The following is a 25,015-nucleotide window of genomic DNA, read 5'->3' on the forward strand; positions in this document are numbered from 1 at the left end:
AGTCAAGAAATACTTTGTCTAAAAAGAAAAGAACAGCGTGGTAGGTCGAAAACCCGAAAGGGCGGCCTAGGCAAAAATGCGCTTCCCGGTGGATCGAAAACCCGAAAGGGCGGTCCAGGCAAAAGTTAGGGACAAAAAATGAATATGAAAAAGCTCGCTGAGATTGTACGCAACTCAGGCAAGAATGAGCGCCTCGATGAGCCGAAAACCCGAAAGGGCGGTTCATGCAAAAATGAGGTTGATAAAAGACAAGTAACTATATCCGGCAAATCACCATCACCCCTTGGGGCATCTGCAACTGTCAATGGTCGTCTTCATCAGAGGCTTCTGTACTTGTGAATTCAAAATTTCTAGGAAATGTAGCGGTCATCGTGTTCAATGTATCACCAACCAATAAAATTACCATTTTCCAAGCTTTGTAAATCCGTGAAGTCATGCCTCTGGCTGACTCTCACTCTTCTACATCAATTTGAGCCTTTCTATTGTTTGAAATTCTATTTTCTTTCTACTTTCAATGCTTTATACAGAATATTTTCTTTCTATTTGATGATGTCAATGTCTGAAACAAACATCTTTTGAAAATTGAAAAATCTTTTTCCGTCTATTTTGAAAGCAAACCTGAGCAATAAGGTACATTTCAATGAAACACGCATGAATGAATGAGTGTCAATGTCTATTTCAATACATGTTACAAGCAGGTTACTCCCCAGGATGATCTGTGGTCAATGGCAAGAATGAAAAAACAGAATGAAAATGAAAGTAAAAAAAAATGAAAAATGAAAATGAAAAGCTCGCTAAGTTGAAAACCCGAAAGGGCGGCTTAGGCAAAAAATGAGCACCCCGCTGATTGACAACCTATGAAGGCAATTCAGGCAAAAATGGGGCAATGAAAAGAATTTTATTCCCCGGTGAATCGAAAACCCGAAAGGGCGGTTCAGGCAAAAATGGGGTTTGAAAATGAAAAATGAAAGAATGAAATATTGAAAAAGCATTGACCACAGATGCGAACATCCAATGTTTACCCAGCACTGACACGCCTAGCAATGACGACCTGTATCCAAGAACCTTCCAAGGGTCCTCCTCTACAAGTTTTATTGCCCTCAGCCATGGTTTCGATACGTCTCTCAACGACGGTCTCTCCAAAGAGGTTTTCCCCTGTGAATATGTCGCAGCACGAGCCACTACGTGCCCAATCTTCCAATGTCTTGTCTGCCTTTGTGAAATTTCTCTGCCAATTACTAGTACAAAAAACACTTACTAGCTCAGAGATTTTAAGTGGGTAGTCATCCACCAGATTTAAAAACATGGGCAGAGGGGAGGATTTTAACTTGAATAGATATTAAATGGTTTAACCCCATTTAAAATCTATTCTATATTAAAAAAATAAACACACATATCAAAATTAGAACCCCAAAATCAACAAAGCCCCAAATATGCCGAGATCTCACCAAACTTTCTCTGCTACACTGTGAAACCTAAAACTTCATCAAACTTCATCATTTGTTCATCGACCTTCAGCCTCACCAACATTTTAAAATCTGAAGCCCTCACTCTTGTTCTCGTCATCTTGATTGAAACGCATCGGTCCTTCGATCAGTTTTCTCTGATTCACGCATCTGAAGCCTATTATAGGTCACCGAAACGCATTCTCACTCAGGTTGCTCAGATCCACGCTATTCGATTTGGTTCCCTTGAAAATTTTGCATCTAGATTGTTAGTTTTTTTTATTTCGTTTGTGATTTTTGAAATAATTTTTTATAATTTCAGGTTGCTAAAAAGAGTGCGTTGCTGATTTCGTTTCTGCAGCTGACGTTCTCGCTGATTTCCTTCACTAAGTTCAGGTTATGCTCGCCGGTTGAATTGAATTTTATTTCATTTGTGATCTTTGTTATAATTTTGAATAGATTGTTGATGTTACTATTTTGATTTCATTTTTGTTCCAATTTGATTTGTAATTTTTGCTATAATTGTGTATTAATCTTTTACCAAATTCATGAAGAAAAGAGATAAATTTAACTTGTTGCCGATGTAAGCGTTAACCCCTTTTTCCCCTTTTTAATTTGTTGTCAAAGAATTAGGGTTTTGGGATGCTTAATTGAAGCTTCAGTTGGATGTGAAATCAGTTTTGGAGTATGCGGTGTCGAGGGAGATGAAATGGTTGAGATTCCTGATCAATTTTGGGCTTTGGAATGAGCAGTTTCTGATTTGGGTGAGTAGTTGCTGGTCAGGAGGAATGAAGCCCTTTCGCTACTGAACATTGATAGTTCGTTAACCCCTTTTGATCATTTAGTCCATAAGCCTCGACCACCATCTCTTAAATTGAACACATGAAATCCCTTAAAGTCCCAATGGCCTTGCTAATGGCCCTTGCCACTGCTAAATCCTGGCTCTGCCCTGAGTAAGGATATTTGAATGACAGGGAAACTCGTGAACTGCAAACTTTTCTGTTCCTACTAGATTTATGTCTATCTGTCAATAATGATAGGAGAGGAATTTGGACTTCTTTGCGGAGTTACTTTTCCAAGAGATACACACTTCTAGTCTTCAAAGTTTCCTTCCTGACAAACCTATTTGGAAGCCCAAATCTTCCTCAAAGATAAGTCTTTAGATTGGAGGATTGTTCTTATTAAAATTAATACAAAGCACTTGTTGCAAATTTTTAGCATCACTTCTCATTTTTTACGTGTGATGATATGTGCAAATCTAGCTAAGAAAAAGAATGTTTTCTGTTTCAGCAATGGAAGCTTGTTACTTTCCTTTGGATTTTTTTTTAAGCTTTGCGAAGCAGTGAATGTGTTGCCTCAGCCCCAGAAGGCAGGAATAATTATATATACATTTTTGTGTGTGTGTGTATGTGTGTAATTAACTGTGAAGTTTGTCATAATTTTAAAAAAATAATAAATTTTATCACTTATAATTAACTAAAAAGGTTTTGGTAAGACTTCAAAGGCTAAAATCTTATGTGTGGCCTTTGGTGACTCACTGAGTCATTAGTACTTCAAGAGAGTTGCTATTTTGGACTTGCAAAGTGACGACACACCCTTATCACATTCCTTGTTATTTCTTACACTTGTATATAATTATTATTTCTTACACTTGTATATTTTTGTTTTTTTAGGTGTTTTCTTAAAATACAGTGGTATTGTTTGTATTACAGATTTTTTGTTATATGTATTTGCTTCTTATTCCCTATAGATTTTGGTTAGAAGCATGTTCCTAATACTTACTGCCTACAATTTTTTTGTCTAGAAAACTGCAGGAAGTGGTCTTCATATCCTTCTCGGTGGTGTTTGTGCTTTAACAGTGGTGATTTTTTTCCGCTTTGTAAGTACTTCATGTACCTTCCTTTCGGGCCCCTGGTTGTATTTTTTGAAAGAAATTTGGTTCATATTGTTATCGTTTGGCTGGATTAAATAAAACTTTACTATGTTTATAAAAATAATTAATAAAAGAAGACCATGATTATATGTGTTGGTTCATTGTTCAATTTTGCAACCAGCACAGAACTTTGAATAATTGAATGAATCATTTTCAAAGTTATGACAGCAGGAACTAGGAAAACAAATACAATGCTCGATCTTAATGGCATTTACATAACTGATTAGCAATATTTTTTTCCTTTCAATTTTGGTGCCAATCAAAATCTAATTGTTTCTCTCGTGTAATTGGTTATTGCAGTTTGTGCTTACAAGAATCAGGTATGGACCTGCACGTTATTGGGCAATATTATTTGTTTTCTGGTTTCTTGTCTTTGGAATATGGGCTTCACGGACACACAGTACTCATACAACGTGATCCCTTGGTACAGACTACAAAGCTTTACCATGTCTGTTTAGTCCTATCTACCTATCTTCCCTCGGCCCTTCTGGCCCCTCCTATCTTTTTTTTTAACTCTTGTTTTATTTCCTTGCCATCTTAAATTTTGTGATTATAGGCATTCACTATGAAACTACTTAGAGTATATTTGGTAGATTATAATATTTGTGCGATGTAAAATAGCAATTATGCGTTCCTTAGCTAGATTTCAGGACGTACACACACTCAAAAATGACTGAGCATGTTTATACTCCTAAGTACGATCTTGAAAAATATCCAGACCGAATTAATTGTTAACTATTGGTCAAATGGAACAACCATTATGATACTGTGGCTGGGGTCAGTGGGTTATGGATAAATTTGATGGCATTCGATGATATCCGATATCCAATGGAAGGAAACTAAAGTGTAATTTGATAAGAGTTGTTTTGAATATTGATATACGAATGTACAAAATTTATATAAATTACATGGTGAAAATGAGTGCAAATCATGAATATTCTCATCATATATAGGCACATGTCTAAAGTATTTGCCCTTGCTTATGCTATGGCGTGTGCGAAATCAATAGTCTTCCAAGTTACTGGAAGTGATATACTTTGATATGATGCAGAGGAGGTAGTTGGTGTGAGAATGGCGACAAATGATTTGAATTTATAAATTAGAAGCATCATTTGTTCTACTTATGCTTATACCATGTTTCTTAAATGCGTGCAGGGCATCGATACATATACTCCTCTCCTAGTCTCAATAAACATGAGAGGTATTCAAATTTATGTATTTTTATATTGTAAAAGCATATCATTGTTGATTTTGTCCATATCGTTGGATTTCATTTGAAGTTTGAGCCTAATATGCAGTACCATCTATATCTTAAAATATGTTTTGTTGATTACTTATTTTCATGTTAGATTGCTTTCTCTTCATAACAATGAACATGCTCATTTTTTTTTTTGGTAGATTACGTACTCATTTATTTAATCTAGATCATATGAAAGGAGTGATGTTAAATGCCAACATGTTTAGTAGTCATGCCCCATTCTTTCAAGTAATAAAATGAAATATGTAGAGTCTAAAACATGTTTTCTTAATTGTACAGGTTCAAGTAATGATTACTGCAATTGATTCAGTTGATGCTTTGGGCCATAATGAGGTTATTGGCAAGGAGGAAAAATAGAAGGCCGATGATAAGCTTTGCAAATTCTAGGTTCTAAAGCTAGTGAATTGATTTCTTCTAGTAAGCTTGTCCATGTCATGTTCATAGCTTATTTTGTTAGATGAACAATATTTCTCTTATTTTTTATGTTTACATGACGAGACATTGTGGTCCAGAATTATTTTGTAATTTGACATGTACTAGTAAGTACAAATTAAGTTTTAGTAAATTAATATTATTGTTTTATACCTTCATTGATCATATGATATTTCATTTTATATTCAGTACCATAATCGTGTATAAAAAAAATTAAAATAAAGAGAGAATTTAAATGGGGTGAACCGATTTAAATTCAAAGATTTTTGACTCTTGTTAGCCTTTTTTAAATGGTATCAACCGATTTAAATTAAAAGATTTTAGATGGGTTCAACCGATTTAAATTAAACGATTTTAAATCGGGTAAAGGGGGCCGACTTAAAATCGAATACACTTTTTAAATCGGCCACCTATAAATCGGATGTTCACCCGATTTAAAAAGTCATATTCACCTGATTTAAAAAGTGTTTTCTGCACTAGTGAAATTGCCTACCAATCATGCATTTCAAGCATTCATACATGCATAATCATGCATTTTATGTGCTCATACATCCAATAATCTTGCTATACCATACATACATGTTGCATATCCAACTGTCAACTGTCAAATTCAATGCCAATTTCAATTTCAAATGTCAATGTCAATGTCAATGTCAATATCCAATGTCAATGTCAATATCCAATGTCAATGTCAATGTCAATGTCAATATCCAATGCCAATGTCAATATCAATGTCAATGTCAATATCCAATGCCAATGTCAATGTCAATGTCAATGCCAATGTCAATGTCAATGTCAATTTCAATTTCCAAGCCAATGTCAATGTCAATGTCAAATTCAACTTTCAATTCAATTCAAATCAATGTCAATTTACTTTTGGGCCAACAAAAATGGTCATGTCTATTTTCAAATCAAGTCAATAACAATTTACCCTCAATTGGTATCTTGTTAAACTAGACTTTCAATTTGTATCTTGTTACTGGTCAAGTGCAAGGTTCAATTCAAAAAGAACCACTTGTACCTGCTTATATGTCTATGTTTCCGGTCAAACGGCAAGTTCGATCCAAAGAACAGTTTGCACCTACTTACATGTTGTGGTATTGATCCAGTGGCAGGTTCGATCAGAACAGCTTGTATCTACCCTTTGTTTGTATCTCCGATCAAGTGGCAAGTTCGATCCAAAGAACAGCTTGTGTTCATTTCCTGTTTGTATTTCCTTGGTCAAGTGGCAAGTTCGATCCAAAGAACAGCTTGTACCTATCTTTTGTTTGTATTCTCTCGGTCAAGTGGCAAGTTTGATCCAAAGAACAACTTGTACCTATCTTTTGTTTGTATTCTCTCGGTCAAGTGGCAAGTTCGATCCAAAGAACAGCTTGTACCCATCTCTTGTTTGTATCTCTCGGTCAAGTGGCAAGTTCGATCCAAAGAACAGCTTGTACCTGTCTATTTGATGCCCGTTCTTTCTACCTCGATGTCTATAAATCCCTTGGTGGTATGACACAGCCCGTAGATTCCGGTTCGATTGTCTTGCATTCATAAATGAAATGTTGCATGGCATTCATGTTTTTGAAAATCTGAAAACGTATTTTTATGTCCAAAAGCAGTGCAAATGTTAATATTTAAGTATCTTCGTCCCGTCAACTCAAAGACTCCGTCTCTTGACCCTCCGGACAAAGAAACTTAAATAGGGGCAGCTGTTATACCCTAATTTTGGACCTAAAAATACTAATCAATTCTTCCTTTCTTGCATTTCAAGCCATTTGATATGTCTCTGATCAATTGCATCCCTCTCTGCATTTTATTTCAATGTTATTTGCAAAATTCACATGTAAGGGTATTTCAGTCATTTCCTATGTCAAGATTTCTTTCAATCTTTTAAAATTTTGTTTGAGTCCTTTCAAGTAGTTTGAATAAGCCTCTGTTCCATCCTACGTCAAAATCCATTTTAAAAATTGCATTTGAAGTCATTTTGAGTCAGTTTTGCCCCTAGGGGCATTTTAGTCTTTTCATGTGTTAAAACCCTGTTTAAATCCTAAAAATTGCCCCTGAGTCTTTTAATTTTGATTGTATGAGGCTTTGCTTCAAATTCTTGTAAAAAATCCATTTTTAAATTTGTATCTGAGTCATTTTCAGTCGTTTTAACCCTAGGGGGCATTTTGGTCATTTCACACGAAATTTCGGCAGAGAGAGGTTACTTTAAAGTACCTCATTTAGGCCATTGGTTCATTTTAGTCCGTTTTGTCAATTTTAATCGTTTCACTTTACGTTTTTTCCAAGTTACCAATTTTATTCCAATTTTATTTTTATTTTTTATTTTAGTCCCTAAAACTGTTAAAAATTGCATTTTAGTCCTTTAAAACTTGTAAAATTGCACTTTAGTCCTTTTTTCCTTGTTAGGTCAAACTTTTGTTTTTTGCGGTCAAGTCCTTTTTTGTGTCCAGTCTTTTTGGTCCTTTTACTTGCAGTCCAGTCCCTTTTTCGAATTACAAAATGGTCCATGAAGTTTTCAACAATTGCAGGAAGGTCCCCAAGGTCTTAAGATTTTCAGGAAGGTCCCCAGGTCCAAAATAAGCCAAGGCCGAGCCATTTCAAGTCCATTTCCAGGTGTCAAATTTCCATTGGTCCAGTAATACACTTGGCAGCCTATAAAAGGCTCCAATCATTGCCATGCCACTCAGATTTTTACAACTCAACAAACACATTTCAGATTCTCTCTCTGATCATCAAAGATCAAACGCCAAAATTCTCAGAAAAACTCTCAAGAACATTCATAACAGAAACCCTAACCGTTTCTAAGAACTTCGAAATTCATCAAATTCATATCAACACGAAGCTTAATTCAACAGAGTACGATCACGAAGGGTTTTGAGACGAGAAGAAGAGGAATTGAAGTAGGCTTCGAATCAGTGAAGAAGAAGAAGAGGATACCAATTTATTTTCGGTTTTCAACTTACCAGAAAAACTCTTAAGGATCTTTGTTCGAACCTCCAGATTAATTCAGGTATTCATCAAACTCTCTTCGTTTTTTTCATTGCCAGAAGCTCAACGAAGCTCAACGAACACAAATAAACGGTGAATTGAAGAAGAGCTTCGAAAAATTCGAAAGACTTTGAAACGAAGCCCTAAAAGATGTGAAGCTTCAAATATTCACCGCTTATTTCTTGAAACGAGGCTTGAAATCATCATAAGTATGTAAAACACTTCAGTTTAGGGTTTCGTTTCCTCATATTCAAAAAAATTTTCAAAAGATTCGAAACCAAACCCTAAGACACAGATCTGCAAAAATTCACTGTTCCTTTTACAAAATCAAGTTCGAATCAATCATCAGCAGAAGAAATAACATGGATTAAAGCCTCGTTTCAAAAAGTGCGAAGAGTTTTGAAAAAACTTAAAAAACCGTAAAGTTTGAGCTTCGATCTACATAGATCTAGGTCTTGTTTGTGATGTCTGATGCTTGATTCGTGTTTAGATTGAAAAATAAACGGTGAAAAGCTTTAGATCGGAGAGTTTTGGTGTGATTGAGTGTTAGTTAGGTTTCCGGCATCGGAATCTTCACCGGCGGCGGTGAAACCCGCCGGAGAATATGACTAGAAGTCTAGAGAGAAGAGAGAGAGCCTGTAACTTAGAGAGAGAAAGGGAATGAACAAATGGACTGGACCGGTCCTAGAATCTTTATATAAGCAATTGAACCGGACCGGTTCAATCCTGGTTCATTTCAACTTGTTTCCTTGCCGTTAGATCTAGGTCAAGAGTGATCTGGATCAATCCAACGCTCGTGGAGCACTTGGATGATCCAGAACCCGTTGCTTCTTTGGGCCTGGGTCCTTTTTGCTGTTTTTTTTCGTTTTTGGCTTCTTTCTTACTAATCACACCACTGGACTTTGCTTTCTGCACCTCTTATGCATCAAACTTTTTTATAAAAATTCCAAATAATTTTCCATAGGCTCTTGATGATATTCTTGATGTTTTTATGAACATTTTCACATAATAAAATTTGATAAAAAATATGTATAGTTTTCTTTCTTATTTTTATTAGAATTAGTAATTTTCTTGCACTTTTTTTAGTCTAAAAATCCTAAAAATTCATATAGTTTTTCTTGATAGTTTTGTAGCATCTTGTGACAATTTTTTACATATTAAAATTGGTTAAAAGATAAGGTGTTAATTTTTCTACTATTTTTGTGATATTTTGTGCTAAAAAATGAGGGAAACTTTGCTTGATTTCAATCCCAATTGCTTGATGAGTACTTGTGACCTATACCACTTGATTTCATGGGGTTTTAGCTACTGTTTGTGTGTAATATTGTTGCATAATGGTGAATTTTGGTTGGTTACTTAGCTTACAAGTTAGTTGAGTAGTTAAATAATGCAAATATGCTTAAAATTTGTTTTAAAATGCCAATTAAATCATGTTGCCTTAATTCCCATTCCAAGATTTGATTCTAAACCTTTAAAATGTGTTGGAATGTGAGAATTATAGGTCATATGGTTCTTGCATTCTATGAACGAATTTTGGTCATATTTGCACTCTTTTTGCCTTTATTTTGGTTTATTGTCTATCCCTTATGCTCTAGTATTTCTCTTGCTTTATTCCCTTTGATGTTGTCATGTGTTACTAACCTTTTCATTTCATGTTTCATATTCTCCATAAGCATTCCCATTTCATTCCATATCTCGTCCCTTTCTCCACTTTAATTTCTTGCACTTTAAGTTTCAATTTCATGCAAAAATTAGAATGTAATAATTAGGAGTTCTTGTAATGTTTTACTTTCATGCTTTTAATTTCTTGGCAAAGAGGCCATAGAATGTAATTAGGGCATGATGTAATAAGGACAATGGACTCTAATGATGTACACCGACACAAGCACCGACACATGCACACACATCACTATATAGTTAGAATATGCATGTTTAGATGTATGTTAGGATTGTATGTTTAGATGTATGTTTAGGCTTTATTTAGAAAAATCATTTTCCCAAAAAACTTGAACAAACTTCACTCAAACATTTTTCATAATAAACCTTGGGGTCAAAACCCCATTGAATTTTCCTTTTATTTTCTTAATCAAACTTCAATGAAAAATAATCAAACTTTGACTTCTTTTGCAAAATGACTAATCCAACCTCACAATTTCATAAGTCTCATGCCCTTGAGGCCTCTCACTCTCATTCTTCAAAATCCATTTTCAAACTTAAAATCAACCAACAAAAACAAAAACATTTTTTGGAAGAGAACTACGGTGGATTTGATCCCTTAATCGGGTACGTAGGCAAGGAACAAAATTCCTTCAATTCAAATAAAATAAAAATCCAAAAACATTCTTCTCCCTCCAATTCTTGACTTAGTAAACCCTCAGGTGTTAATATCATCTTTCAAAATAGCATTTAAAAATAAAGCGCGCGCGTAGAAATTAAAGACGGTTCCTATAGGATACTATAGTCGTTATGGGTGCCTAACACCTTCCCGTAGCGAAAACAACTCCCGGACCTCGATTCTCAAGGGTTTTGCTTACTTTTTCCCTCCCCAAGAAAAAATGAGATATCACCGGTTAAAAGGTTCAAACGTAATCAATGTTTGACACCCGAAAACCAAGATAAAACACATCTAAGAATCGAACTCTTTCTCTAGAATGATTCGTCATTGGTGAATCTCATTTAAGTACATTTGTTTGGTTAACCCATTTTAAACATTCACTTTTTTGTAAGTGTTACTCCCTCCGTCCCAATTTATCTGAGCCCTTGGCTCATTTCACACAGATTAAGAAAAATGTATAAATAAAGGGGAAAGTGAAATATATTGTATTGGGAATGATGAAAGTTGTATTGAAAATTGAAATGGCTCAGTTATTTTGGGACTCTTTTTTTTAGAAAATGGGTCAGATATTCCGGGACGAAGGGAGTAGATTCAAATCACACATGAATTTTGATTTTTCTTAAGAATTTGATTAATATATTACTCTTTTCGTTTCATTTTAATTGCCACTTTAAAAAAATTATAGATCTCAAAATAATTGTCATTTTAAAATATCAATGCAGTATTTATTATATTTTTCCACTAATATATTCTTATTTGTTGAATTTCATTCTACTTAACCACTCTACTAACTACAAATAACAAATGTGTTCAAAAGAGAGTGTTACTAGCATTCCTCTTTAGTAATCATTTTCTTAAAAACCACTCCCAACTCTAAATCGACTATTAAAATAAGGCAGAGGGAGTATTGACCAAGGGAGATTTAGTGAAGTCCAATGTTGTAATATGTTATATAAAAAAACATATTCAATAGATATTTACAAATTATTATCTTTATGTTTTTTTAATGTTTATTTATTATTACACGAAGGTGGTTGTGGTTTCAACAATCATTGGTGGTAGAGACAAATATGATATTTTATAGAGGAATATCATATATGTGGGTGAAACCTGGATTAGTTATGTATGAATGAAGAATTTCAAGGGTTGTTTTGTACTCTTGGGTTAGAAGAGAAAAATTTCAAAGGTCTAGACAACTAATTTTCTCCTCTTGAAATAATGCATCAGGTATGTTCTTTGAATAACTATTTTTGAGAAAACTTATGAGACAATCGAAGATATATAAAGAAAGGGTCTTGTTAACGAGCACTCTTTAAGCAATCTAAAATAAGAAATTATTCTTTAAAAAAAGTCAAATATTTCAATTTCCAATGCATTGATTATACACATTTTCATAAATAGTTACTACTTATGGTCCTTAAAGAGTGCCCCGGGGGCACTCGTTAACATTTCCCATAAAAGAATCTAGGTATTGGAACGAAAACCAAATCAATAGGAAAAGTGAAAACACAAAGATAATATGTGCGAGAGTTGTCTCAAAAATTATTATAAAATGTTTGTACAATTATCATTTCTCATAATGAATTGAACGATCACATTAATTCACAGACAAAATAATGTGGTTTGAGGTGTACATCACATAGGTCATGGTTTTGTTGTCGGTACACCTTTCATTAACATCAAAAGTGCACAATTTCAACCACAACAATGACGCTTGTAGCATGAAATAATCACATAAAACTTTGAGTGGTAATAAAATATTTTCTTCTTTTACAAATCTCTAATGAATGGGATTTGTACTTGCAAGAAGTACAATCGTTCCTACTGTCGCGTCATTTTTCGGAGATCAAGGCTATTTGATTAGCTTTTGACTCACTAATTATTTCACGACTGAACATTTAATTTTGTTTAAAGGAAAAGGGGAAAAAAGTTCAAACTACCCCATTTTGAAAAGATTTAGGATTCGGGGGTTGGTTACATAAAGGGAAGGTGTTAGCACCCTTTATGTCCGTAGTAATCTACGGGAACCTCTTGGTTTTATTTAATTAGTGTGCTATAACTTGCTTATTATTTTTTTTAAAAAAAAGAAAGGGATTTGAAATGAAAAAAGGAAGACCTAATTATCTACATTTTATTGATTTGGAAGGACAAAGTCCTCTGCCTACGTACCCGTGAGGGATCAAAACCTCGTAGTTCGGGGTTAAAAAAAACTAACGTTTGATTGGTTTTGTGTTTTTTATTAGTTTTGAAAAAATGTTTTGAAATGAAAAGAAGCCAAAGTGGCAAAAATGGGATTGGTTTGTTTTTTTTTAATATTTGAAAAATGGACTCAAAATAAGTTAAGTTTGATTGACATTTGATTAAGAAAATAAAAATAAAAAGACGTCACTTGATTTAAGATCAAGGTTTGCTTAAAAAATATTTTTGGTGGTTTTTGTTGTTTTTCGAATGATAAACTATCGGAGCATAAAATATAAACACGTAGGTACCTTATAGTAGCGTTGGACCACCACAAGGACCATTAACCTAATCTAGCAAGAGATATGGAGGCATACACACACGCACGCACACATGCACCTAAACTATTACAAAAAGCCTAGTTACATTCTACGGTCTGCGATGAAAATAAATAAATTACATTTAAACCTATTTTTTTTACATTCTAAGTTACGTGCGAAAAAAGAAAATATAAGTAAATTACATGAAAGCCTAATTACATTCTAAATTATATACAATGAACTACAAACTAAATCAACTAAATTAAAATGTGAAATACTAAAAATAAACTAAAATGCATGAGTTACTTACATTTAAGCCTAATATGCAATCTAATAATTTAAAACAATGCTTAAAAAAAAATAAAAAAATAAAATGCAATAGAGCAAACTAGAATGATGTATGATGCAATGAAATATAGTATAATGAAAATAGAAACGCATAAAAGTAAAAAAAATAGAGAAATTGAACATGATAAAAAGTCGAAAGGAATAGAGGGAAAATGAATGCAGGGGGTGCAGGGATTAAAATGGGCGTGTGCAGAAATACAGAAAAGGGAATTGGGCCTTGTCTAGTAAACGAACCGGGTCGGTTCTGGGCAAATGGGTCGGGTTAGGGTCATGTATATAAAGGCTGTGAACCAATTTCCTCTCATTTTTTCAACATCTTCTCTCTTCTCTCAAAGCCGAGAGCAATCTGCTCTCTCCTCTCTCATCTTTTCTTTTCTGGGTTTCTCATGAAGAAACCGATGAGCCTTCATCATCTTCGACGACAGGTAAGTTGGGTTCCGGCGGCGGTTGGCCGGCCGGTGCGGCGGCACCACCGCGTCGGAACCCTAAACTCTTTTTTTTTTTAAAATTTTTTACTCCTAATCTACACTACTCTTTCTCCTGGTTCCAATTTCAAGTCCGAAACTCTCAAAACAAACACGATTCGACTTAGATCTAAAAAAAAGAAGAAATTTTTTTATACCTCTTGGTTCGGATTCCCCTTGAACAGTGTTGAATCGGTTCGTTTTGATGTGTTTTGCGGTCTCCTTGAGGTTGGTAACGGCTGAATGCTACTGGATTGTGGGAGCTTGCAATCGAATTTGTGTGTTGATCCACGTACGGGCTGTGTTGTGCGGCTCTCGACCTGACTCTGGCTTGAGGGTCTGCTGTTTGGTGCGTCTGCAGGTTCCTTCTTCCGTCTCTGCTGACTTTTTTTTTTCCTACGTTGTGCAGGTTATATTTATAGTCTCAAGGATTATGGCTAGGGTTTGTTTAAATGAGCACGAATTCAGTAACTTGGGGAGGAGAAAACGCTAGACTGATAAGGAGGAAAATGTGAATGAACCTAGACTGGATCGTGTTTTTGATTCGCTTGCAGATATGTGTGAAACTGTGTTTTTTGGATGAGGATGAAGCAGCGCGTGACAGTGTGGCTTGAACTTGGACTTATTTTTGGATTTTTTACACTTGATGATAATAGAGAAAAAAAAAAGAATGGCTAAAAATGAAATAATAAAAAAGATAAAAGGATAAACACGTATGAACATTTTTTGATTTTATTCTCTAACTAATAAAATAAATTAAAAGAAGTAATTACTAAACTAAAAGGTTAAAATCCATTACTTAATAATAAAGACAAAAATTAAAAGATGGAAATAAACATTTAAATAATACAAGAAATAAAGAGAGAAGATGGCCAGTCTTGGAATCAAACATGAGGTATTTTAAAATACCTCTCTGCCGGATTTTCAATTGAAAGGTCAAATCGATCAAGGTCACGTGACACATGTCAGTGGGACCTTAGGTCAAAAATTGGGGTATGACAGATGCCCCTATTTAAGTTCCTTCGTCCGAAGATTTGAAGATGGAATCTTCGATTCGATGGACCGAAGGGACTTAAATATAAAAGTACACCAATTTTGACCTAAGTCGCTATGAATGCTTGTGATGTAATTATGAATGCATGACGACGAAGATTATTTGACTGAGACGAGAAACAATAACGGGATACCCTAATTCGTTGAAGAAAAAGGGATCCTACTCAGCTAGAGGGAGTGTAGTTTCACTGGGGAAGATGACTGTCTGCCATCGTATCGATTAAGAGTGGTAGCTTTAATGAAGACGAAACTTTTTAGTGACAACTCTTGACCAGCTAAACCGGGGATGACACTGAAGAAAATAAAACGTGATTTCAAACTGAAACATGACGAAAAGGTAGACTCAAGCTGTCCGTTGTTTAGGACTTGCCACTTGAAACAAGATAAAGGTAAACTCAAGCTGTCCGTTGTTTAGGACTTGCCACTTGAAACAAGATAAAGGTAGGCTCAAGCTGTCCGTTGTTTAGGACTTGCCACTTGAAACAAGATAAATGTAGGCTCAAGCTGTCCGTTGTTTAGGACTTGCCACTTGAAACAAGATAAATGTAGACTCAAGCTGTCCGTTGTTTGGGACTTGCCACTTGACACAAGATAAAGGTAGACTCAAGCTGTCCGTTGTTTAGGACTTGCCACTTGAAACAAGATAAATGTAGGCTCAAGCTGTCCGTTGTTTAGGACTTGCCACTTGAAACAAGATAAATGTAGACTCAAGCTGTCCGTTGTTTGGGACTTGCCACTTGACACAAGATAAAGGTAGACTCAAGCTGTCCGTTGTTTAGGACTTGCCACTTGAAACAAGATAAATGTAGGCTCAAGCTGTCCGTTGTTTAGGACTTGCCACTTGAAACAAGATAAATGTAGACTCAAGCTGTCCGTTGTTTGGGACTTGCCACTTGACACAAGATAAAGGTAGACTCAAGCTGTCCGTTGTTTAGGACTTGCCACTTGAAACAAGATAAATGTAGACTCAAGCTGTCCGTTGTTTAGGACTTGCCACTTGACACAAGATAAAATGTAGACTCAAGCTGTCCGTTGTTTAGGACTTGCCACTTGAAACAAGATAAAGGTAAACTCAAGCTGCCCGTTGTTTAGGACTTGCCACTTGAAACATGATAAAGGTAGACTCAAGCTGTCCGTTATTTAGGACCCGCCACTTGAAACAAGATAAAGATAGACTCAAGCTGTCCGTTGTTTAGGACTTGCCACTTGAAACAAGATAAAAAGACTCAAGCTGTCCGTTGTTTAGGACTTGCCACTTGACACTGATGGGTGACATCTCTTGACCAGACACACTGGGGATGACACTTTTGATGATGAGAAGGTAAATGTCAGACGTTCATGTGTAGAAACTTGCGGTTTGACACGATGATAAGTAGAGACCAAATTGAAAAGACCTGACCGAAACAAGATTTTGGTGACTAATGCAATCATGTATGAATTGATATTATGTATATGTTATGTATATATGAATGTATGAATGAGTATGATTGTATGATTGTATGAATGGGTGAATGTATGAATGTAACTTGTATGATCGTACGAACGGTATATGACAGACGACTCAATGAAACGAGACAGGACTGGTAAGGTGGGAAATGGACCAACATTGCAGTACTGAACACTCGGCAAACTTCCTTGGAGATGACCTCGTCGGGGACAAAGTAACAACTGATGTCTTCTAGAGGTACAACCCATTACAAGCCTGGAAAGAAGTCGCCCTTTTGTAAGCCGACACAGAATGCTCTTCTATTGGCGTTTTTTAGTCGTCGTGCCTTCTTCTTTGTGTTTCTTTTTTGAATCCCTAACTTTTGCCTGGATCACCCTTTCGGGTTTTCAATCCACCGGGAATATATTCCTTTTTTGTGCCCCTAATTTTTGCCTGGACCGCCCTTTCGGGTTTTCAGTCCACCGGGACGCTCTCTATTGCCTAAGTCGCCTTTTCAGGTTTTCGACTTAGCGAGCTCATTTTTTTTTTTTTGAAGGCTTCCCACAGTGTCTAGCCATGCCCGTTTTAGTAGGATTTAACCACCCTTGAGGAGAGTGTCGACGCGCACTTCTTTTACTCTCGAGCTCTATAATGCACTTATTCGTTTATGCTTTTCAGAGATGTGAAAAAGTTTTAAGAATTTTGCTTCAAAATATTATCATCAAAGAAATAGAAGAAAATTTGGAAAAACGAAATAAATTAGAATTCCAAGTAAAAGGGCACAGGCTCAAATTTTATTAATTGAATGGTGGCCTGCCAAAGGCGAGACTCCATAGATCCTTTGAAAAATGGTAATTTAAAATGGGAGGGGTACTTTGAACTTCATAACTCTATCTTCCCTAACAACTTTGAATTCCGCTGCTTTTGACGCTTCAAATTGGAGATTCTTTGATAGCAGGTATGCCCCAAGCGGGTGTGCCAGATCAGATGCAGTTACTTTGTCTTTCTTTTAATCCTTAACTTTTGCATAGACCGCCCTTTCGGGTTTTCAGCCTATCAGGATAATGATTTTCTGTTTATTGTCTCTAATTTTTGCCTGGACCGCCCTTTCGGGTTTTCAGCCCACCGAGACGCTCATTTTTGCCTAAGCCGCCCTTTTCGGGTTTTCGACTTACCGAGCTGTTCTTATAATTTTTAGACAAAGTATTTTTTGACTGCATCCGTGTTCACAGTACGTGGAAGCTCTTCACCATCCATGGTTTGAAGAGTCATGGCACCACCGGAGAAGGCTCTTTTGACAACATATGGACCTTCATAATTAGGCGTCCACTTGCCCCTGGAGTCGGGCTGGAAAGTCAAAATCTTTTTGAGCACAAGATCACCTTCTTTGAATTCACGGAGACGAACTTTCTTGTCAAAAGCCTGCTTCATCCTCTTCTGATATAGTTGACCATGACATAGGGCGGTCATACGCTTTTCCTCAATCAGATTTAATTGATCATATCTACTTTGAACCCATTCAGCCTCTGATAACTCAGCTTCCATCAGTACTCTCATTGAAGGAATCTCAACTTCTACGGGGAGTACAGCCTCCATACCATATACCAAAGAGAAGGGGGTTGCCCCTGTTGACGTGCGTATGGAAGTACGATATCCGTGTAATGCAAAGGGAAGCATCTCATGCCAATCTTTATAAGTCACCACCATCTTCTGGACGATCTTCTTTATGTTCTTATTTGCAGCTTCGACAGCACCATTCATTTGAGGTCTGTAAGGCGAAGAATTATGATGTTCGATCTTGAAATCATCACACAACTCTTTCATCATCTTGTTGTTCAGATTCGTCCCATTGTCTGTAATGATCCGGTTAGGGACACCGTAGCGGCAGATAATATGATTCTTGATAAATTTGACCACCACTTGCTTGGTTACATTAGCGTATGATGCTGCTTCAACCCACTTGGTGAAATAGTCAATAGCCACTAGAATGAAGCGGTGCCCGTTTGATGCTTTTGGTTCAATCCTTCCGATCATGTCAATGCCCCACATAGAGAAAGGCCAGGAAGACGAAAGAACATTGAGTGCAGTTGGCGGCACATGAATCTTATCGGCATAGATCTGACACTTATGACATTTTCTGGCGTGCTTGTAACAATCAGCTTCCATCGTTAACCAGTAATAACCCGCTCTCAATAACTTCTTAGCCATTGTGTGCCCGCTAGAATGAGTTCCGAAGGAGCCTTCGTGTATTTCATGCATCAATAAATCTGCCTCGCGCTTGTCCACACATCTGAGTAACACCATGTCAAAGTTTCTTTTATACAAAACGTCCCCGTTCAGGAAGAAATTGCCAGACAGTCTTCTTAGTATCTTCTTGTCTTTATTGGAAGCTCCGGGCGGATACTCTTGACTCTGAAGGAAACACTTGATATCATGGAACCATGGCTTATCATCAACAACTTCTTCAGTAGCAAATACATGAGCAGGTCTCTCAAGATGTCTGATACGGATCAATGGCACTTCATTCCAACGATTTACTTGGTACATGGAAGACAAGGTAGCTAGAGCATCTGCCATCTGGTTTTCATCACGAGGAATGTGGTGCAGCTCGACTTTGTTGAAGAAGGTCAATAATCGTCTTGCATAGTCTTTGTAGGGGACCAAGCCAGGGTGGCGAGTCTCCCATTCTCCTGTGATTTGATTGATTACGAGGGCTGAGTCACCATAAATGTCGAGGATCTTGATTCTCAGATCAATAGCTTCTTCGAGACCCATGATGCATGCTTCGTACTCTGCCATATTGTTTGTACAGTCAAATGTCAGCCTGGCAGTGAAGGGGATATGTGCACCTTTAGGAGTAATGATGATTGCCCCAATTCCGCTACCATACACATTAACAGCTCCGTCAAATATGAGACCCCATCTTGATTCAGGATCTGAACCCTCTCCGAATAACGGTTCATCACAATCTTTCATTTTCAGATACATGATCTCTTCATCAGGAAAGTCAAACTTGATAGGCTGATAATCCTCAACTGGTTGGTGAGCTAAATGATCTGCAATGATACTCCCTTTGATTGCTTTCTGGGTACGATACTCGATGTCGTATTCAGATAACAACATCTGCCACCGGGCGATTCTTCCTGTTACTGCAGCCTTCTCGAAGATGTACTTGATCGGATCCATTTTAGAAATTAACCAAGTAGTATGATTAATCATATAATGACGAAGGCGTTTGGCAGCCCAAGCTAGAGCACAACATGTCTTTTCAAGCATGGAATATCGAGACTCACAATCAGTAAACTTCTTGCTTAAGTAATAAATAGCGTGCTCCTTTCTTCCAGTTTCATCTTGTTGCCCGAGTACACAACCCATAGAATCTTCTAACACAGTCAGGTACATGATCAGAGGTCTTCCTTCAACAGGAGGGATAAGGATTGGAGGTTCTAGCAAATATTCTTTGATGCTGTCAAAGGCTTTCTGGCACTCTTCTGTCCACACAATACCTTGCTCTTTGCGGAGTAGCTTGAATATCGGTCCACATGTTGCAGTCATATGAGAAATAAAACGGGAAATGTAGTTCAGTCGTCCGAGAAACCCTCTTACTTGTTTTTCTGTTTGCGGAGCGGGCATCTCTCTGATAGCTCTGACCTTATCGGGATCTACTTCAATACCTTTCTGGCTGACAATGAAGCCCAAAAGCTTTCCGGATCTGACACCAAAGGTGCACTTGTTAGGATTCAGACGGAGTCGATACTTTCTCAGTCGTTGGAACATCTTCAGCAGATGCTCGACATGCTCATCTTCAGTACCTGACTTGACAATCATATCATCCACATAAACCTCAATCTCTTTGTGCATCATGTCGTGGAAAAGAGTAGTCATACCTCTCTGATAAGTAGCCCCTGCGTTTATTAACCCAAACGACATTACTCTGTAACAAAAAGTGCCCCAGGGGGTAATGAAAGATGTCTTCTCTCTATCTTCTGGTGCCATTTTGATCTGATTGTAACCGGAGAAACCATCCATGAAGGAGAAAACTTTGGACTTTGCAGTGTTGTCAACTAATACATCAATGTGAGGTAGTGGAAAATCATCTTTGGGACTAGCTTTGTTCAAATCACGGTAATCAACACACATTCTGACTTTACCATCCTTCTTCGGAACAGGCACAATGTTGGCAAGCCACTGCGGGTATTCTGATGTGACAAGGAAACCTACATCAATCTGTTTCTATACTTCTTCTTTAATCTTGAGGGCCATATCAGGACGGGCTCTTCTCAACTTCTGCTTGACTGGTGGACATTCGGGCTTCAATGGCAGACGGTGCACCACAATATCAGTATCCAGGCCTGGCATGTCTTTGTACGACCAAGCAAATATATCAACATATTCTCTGAGAAGTTCTATCACTCGCTTCTTGACACTTGCTTCAAGTGATGCCCCAATCTTGACCTCTTTCTTGTCTTCTTCAGTACCCAAGTTGATGACCTCTATTGCTTCACCATAAGGCTGAATGGCTCTTCTTTCTCGTTCAAGTAGCCGAGAGATTTCGTCGGGAATCTCTTCATTCTCTTCCTCTTCCGCCTCATACACAGGGGATTCAAAGTTGGGAGAGATCATAGGGGTATGTTGTTCAAAGGGTTCATTGATGTTTAATCTGCACATATGATTGATGATTTTAGAAAATAAGTAAATGCAGATTTTCGAAGGTGATCATATTTTTTTGGTTTTTTGTATTACCATTTTTCAGAAAAAAGCACAAAAGAAAAAATAAAACAAAAGTCGGGAACAAAACGACATTTTTATTTAATTGATGATAAATTTTTTTTGAAGCAAATGGCCTTTGATAGATTCACTTTCGCTTGGGGCGAGGCGAAAGGATTTTTTTGAAAAAACATAAAACGAACAAATGCATTACTTAGACAAGTGAGCAACAAAAGGAACGTCTACAGCAACCCAATTGTGGCTAGTCCCTCCGTGAGTGACAAAACTTTGTGGTATCCCCTCAGAGCTGTCTTCTATGATGGCATTGGCTTCTGACAGGGCATTGATAAAGCCAGCGCTGTGGAAAGTACCTCTTGTCGGCACGACGACGTTCCAGGGCAAATCAGTTGATGGGGAGAAACCCAGTCCTTCTCGGCGCTTGTTCTCTGGCAATTCTACTAACTTTCCCCAACTTGAAGACCCTCCAGCTTGTATCACATTCTGAGCATCTTTTAGAGAGGAAATAGATGCCCCACTCTTCTTGGTATTCTCTTCTTCCATAGCAAGTCCCTGGAATGATGTCCCCTCAACACTGTCAGCCCCGATGAAAGAGAAAGACGACAAATGGCTCACTAGCAAAGCTTCCTCACCATTCACAGTTACTAGTTTTCCATTCTGCACAAATTTTAACTTCTGATGCAATGTGGAGGTTACTGCCCCAGCTTCATGAATCCAGGGTCGGCCCAACAGACAACTGTACGATACTTGGATGTCCATCACTTGAAAGGTAATTTGGAAAACATGTGGACCAATTGTAATAGGCAGATCCACCACCCCATGAACATTCTTCCTTGAACCGTCGAAAGCTTTCACCATTACATCACTCCGTCTCAAAGGTGTACCCTTGTAAGAAAGTTGATCATAAGTTGTTTTGGCCATTACGTTTAAGGATGACCCAGTATCTACTAGCACATTTGACAAAGCATCTGTCTTGCAGTTCACAGATATATGGAGAGCCATATTATGGTTCCTTCCTTCTTTCGGAAGCTCTTCATCACTGAAACTCAGATTGTTGCATGCAGTGATGTTCCCCACTATTCCTCCAAATTGACCAACAGTCACATCGTAGTCCACAAAAGCTTGTTCCAGGACCTTCATTAGAGCCTCCTTATGAGCATCAGAATTCAACAGTAGAGACATTATAGATATCTTTGATGGGGTCTGCATCAATTGATCAACCACTTTATACTCACTCTTCTTGATTAGCTTAAGAATCTCATCAATCTCAGAATTTGCATTGGTCCCACTAGACTGACCAATATCTTTGACTGCACTGGGATCTTTAGCTTGGGTCTCCTCGATTACCGGAGCACTAGCTTTCTTTGGGGGCACCACAGGAACAATACGCCCATTCCTTAGCACTCTACTGACTTCAGCGACATTTCCTACAGACGGCAAAGGTGGTATCGGAACTTCACGACCATCCTCTATCATAGTGGCATTGTACTTATAAGGAATGGCTTTCTCAGAGGCATAAGGCATCGGCCCAGGCAAACAGATCACTAAAGGAGCAGCAACTGACTTCCGACTGTCGTAGAATATCTCCAAAGGCTCCTCCGACGTTATAACACATACATCATCACACTTTCTTTCAACAACAAGTTCTCCTTGGTCTAAAAGTCCTTGGATATCATCTTTTACTTTCTGACAACCTTGAGGATCTAGAAGACACACTTCACAGGCGGCATGATCATGTTCAAAGAGAGACGCTTGACACATCTTGGCATGTATAGGGACCAAAGGTGTCCGGATGTGTTGGACGTTCAGGATGAAATGAGTCTTCTGGCAATCTTCGACCATGTTGACAGTTGCGGCACCATGGTTTGGCAACGGATTGGTTCGAACATTTGGTGCTGAGTCCGTAAAGGTTATCTTTTTTTCATTGATTAGCCTCTGAACTGCATTCTTCATGGCATAACAATCTTCAATACTATGACCTGGGGACCCTTGATGGAAAGCACAAGTCTGGTTAGGTTTATACCATGCTGGCGGTTTCTCTGGCACTGGAAGAGGTGCTCTAAGTTGAATCAAATTTTTACTGAGCAACCCTGGGAGTAACTCTGCATATGTCACGGGAATTGGGTCAATTTGCAATTTGGCATTCTGTGGTCGAGGCTGTTGTTGTTGATATGGTCGTTGTGGGTATTGTTGGTATGGTTGTTGGGGATATTGTAGGAATTGTTGTTGTTGAGGATATGGTTGTGGATGATGGTATTGTTGGGGATATGGTTGTTGAAGATATGGTTGTTGAGGATATGGTTGAGGATGTTGTTGAGGGTGTTGTGGTTGATGATATTGTTGGAATTGGAGTTGGCTATTTGGTGGTTGGATGGTATTGGCAGCAGGTGTGATGGCAGCAACGTGTTGGTAGGGTAAATAATTTGATTGAGGCCTCCCATGAGCCACCATACTAACCTCTTGTTCTTTCTTTTTCGGGAGGTGGTTCCCAGACTTCTTGGTTCCACTTACAGATGTCCCTTCTTTTACTAAACGTCCTTCTCGGACTCCTTCTTCCAACCGTACACCCGTAGCAACCATCTCAGCAAAGTTATTGGGAGTACTTCCGACCATGTTTACATAATAGAACTGACTGAGAGTTTTTAAGAAGAGCTTGGTCATCTCCTTCTCTTCTACGCGCGGGCTGACTTGGGCAGCAGCATCTCTCCATCGCTGGGCATACTCTTTGAATGTTTCCTTGTCCCCTTGAGTCATAGCCTGGAGATCACTTCGGTCTGGGGCCATATCCACATTGTAACTGTATTGTTCCACGAAAGCATCACACAGGTCACGGAAGGTTTGAATCTTTGTTTTGTCCAGGTTCATGTACCACTTTGAGGCAGGACTAGCCAAACTTTCTTGGAAGAAATAGATAAGGACTTTGTCATCTTTGGCATAGGCAGACATCCTTCTCACATACATTGTTAGATGCTCCTCAGGACAGGAGTTCCCTTTATACTTCTAGAAATCTGGTACCTTGAACTTGTGAGGTACTTGGACGTCCGGCACTAAACAAAGATCGTAAGCAGTCTTCCCAAACATCTTCCTTCCATGGAGAGCTCTCATCTCTCGTTGCATTTCATCGTATTTTTCTTGCAAGTCATTCACTTTGTCATAGTTCTCCATGTTCCCTGAATGGTATATGGGTTCTTCATCTTGTGGAATGGTATGCATCACCGGAGCCGAATAGGTCATAGCGGCTGGAGGAGCTCCTACCAGAGGTGGAGGAACATGAGTTGCACTTTGACGAGTAGGCATCGGAACTTCGGTCATGATAGGGCGGAATACTTCACTGAGGCAAACTGGCACACCCCAAGAACGACCTTCTGGCATAGAACTTGAAACTTCACACACAATGGGACGGAGTATTTCGCCGGCAGTGAAAGGCGAGAACCGAGGCGCAGAACGTTGCGGAGCAGAGTGTATCGGAGTATCTGCACATATTGTCCATCCAGGGGTAGAGGCGGGAGCAGAGGCGGATGTTTCGGCCTGAGTTCTGACTGGAGGAGGTGGCGGTGGTGCTTGTGCCTGAGCTTGTGCTAGTGCTTGAGCTTGTGATTGAGCCAGTGCTTGAGCTTGAGCTTGTGCTTGAGCTAGTGCTTGAGCTTGCGCTTCAGCTTGTGCTTGAGCCCGAACCTGTGCTTCCGCCATTGTCTTCATCACTTCAGCCATTTCGTCCATCTTAGTCTGCATGGTTGTTATTTCTCCACGGAGCACTTGGTTTTCTTGTTCGAGAAAATCCATCTTCTTTTTCACGTTTGCTCGAGTGTAGATAGTGCGGGTAGGCTTGTAGAGGATACGTGGGGCCACCTTTTGAAACGAGCTGACCTTTTTCTGGAAAAGAAAATTTGTGTGAGACTTTGGATTTGAGACTGTGAAATGCAAAATGATGCATGATGTTATGCAAAAATAGACATTTTTTTTTTTATCGAAGGACTTATAAAAGCAAATTTGTAAACATCATAACTGAAAATTTATTGAATAATTAAAGTACTAAAATAATTCCCTTTTAACAAAACTGAGCCAAGGGATAGACTCCAAAGTACATCACAAAAAAGCTAGGAAATAACATAAAGTGGT

General features: G+C 38.0%; 2 long non-coding RNA genes and 1 pseudogene across 4 annotated transcripts; 2 read left to right on the forward strand and 1 right to left on the reverse strand.

Moving 5' to 3' along the window:
- The first annotated feature begins 1,404 nt into the window (after window positions 1–1,404).
- On the forward strand, window positions 1,405–5,233 carry LOC146934033 (uncharacterized). Of its 3 annotated transcripts, XR_015007628.1 has the most exons (6): window positions 1,405–1,657; window positions 1,768–1,841; window positions 3,250–3,324; window positions 3,679–3,802; window positions 4,534–4,579; window positions 4,916–5,233. It is a non-coding gene; the product is annotated as an uncharacterized LOC146934033 (long non-coding RNA). The 3 variants fall into 3 exon arrangements; XR_015007629.1 differs by lacking the exons at window positions 1,405–1,657; window positions 1,768–1,841 and adding an exon at window positions 2,069–2,209; XR_015007630.1 differs by lacking the exons at window positions 1,405–1,657; window positions 1,768–1,841 and adding an exon at window positions 2,688–2,814.
- Window positions 5,234–12,447: 7,214 nt separating this feature from the next.
- Window positions 12,448–14,510, forward strand: LOC146934034 (uncharacterized). Its single transcript, XR_015007631.1, has 2 exons — window positions 12,448–13,653; window positions 14,102–14,510. It is a non-coding gene; the product is annotated as an uncharacterized LOC146934034 (long non-coding RNA).
- Window positions 14,511–17,365: 2,855 nt separating this feature from the next.
- Window positions 17,366–23,872, reverse strand: LOC146934035 (uncharacterized; annotated as a pseudogene).
- Window positions 23,873–25,015: the final 1,143 nt, after the last annotated feature.

The sequence above is a fragment of the Medicago sativa genome, chromosome 4 (assembly GCF_051527215.1).
Source record: "Medicago sativa cultivar Bolivia chromosome 4, Bolivia_mono, whole genome shotgun sequence".
NCBI lineage: Eukaryota > Viridiplantae > Streptophyta > Magnoliopsida > Fabales > Fabaceae > Medicago > Medicago sativa.